Here is a 927-nt window from a genome sequence, read left to right on the forward strand (position 1 = left end):
GGGGGGGGGGGGAGCGTGTCTGGAGTGTGTGTGTGTAGGAGTGAGCGACGCTAGAAACTGCTACTTTCATTTTGTCAATCAGCTCGTATCATTATTTGGTGGCCAGCAAAGATGGTGGCAGAGGGGGTGGGAGTTGCAATTAACATTCGTTTTTTGTGCATTTTAGTTCAGTTTCATTTCGTCCAACATTTTGCTCATTCAGGTGAATAATGTATTCAATATTTAACAAACTTTTATAATTTCCCCTAATATTTGGGAGCGGGGTGACGAACTTTTGAATAAATATATGTTTCTCTTTATGGAGACGCCGTGGCTTCATTACTCTTATATAACAATGCTTTTATAAGTATCGTCTGACATTCTATTCATCTGAAATTATCTTCCTATTGTCTTTCTATCCTTCCTTCTGTCTTTCCACCAAACTTTTGCTTTTTCTTCCGTCTTATATTCCTTCTCATTCGTCTCTCCCTCTAATTTCTTACTGGAGCCATTAAAAAAAATAATCTATGCAGTCTATCATTTGACTCGCTTAAAATGGTTTAGATATTGAATAGCTTATTCTGCTTCTCCATAGTTCACACCCAATGATTTAAAGAGAAAATCGAACTTTATTCAACAATTCACGAGAGAGAGAGAGAGAGAGCAACAACGTATGTTAATTGCAACCCTACGTGTATATATATATATATACATATATATACATATATATACATATATATATATATATATATATATATATATATATATATACATATTCCGGGATCGATCGGCGAGGATCGTTGAACTGAAAGGTTCAAGCTAGTTTCGGAATATATCACATACACACACAAGACAGGGAAGTATTATAATATTTAACAATGACTAAAATATGCTACCTTTCATAAAGAACAAGCAAAATACACTTTTAGATTAAAGATAGAGATACAT

The 927-nt window shown here is 34.3% G+C and overlaps 1 protein-coding gene across 1 annotated transcript in view; it reads right to left on the bottom strand.

Annotated features, from left to right (window-relative positions):
• Positions 1–927, bottom strand: part of LOC106874869 (calcineurin-binding protein cabin-1) — a 39671-nt gene that overhangs the window by 36443 nt on the left and 2301 nt on the right. The window lies entirely within an intron of this gene.

The sequence above is a fragment of the Octopus bimaculoides genome, chromosome 11 (genome assembly GCF_001194135.2).
Source record: "Octopus bimaculoides isolate UCB-OBI-ISO-001 chromosome 11, ASM119413v2, whole genome shotgun sequence".
Lineage (NCBI taxonomy): Eukaryota > Metazoa > Mollusca > Cephalopoda > Octopoda > Octopodidae > Octopus > Octopus bimaculoides.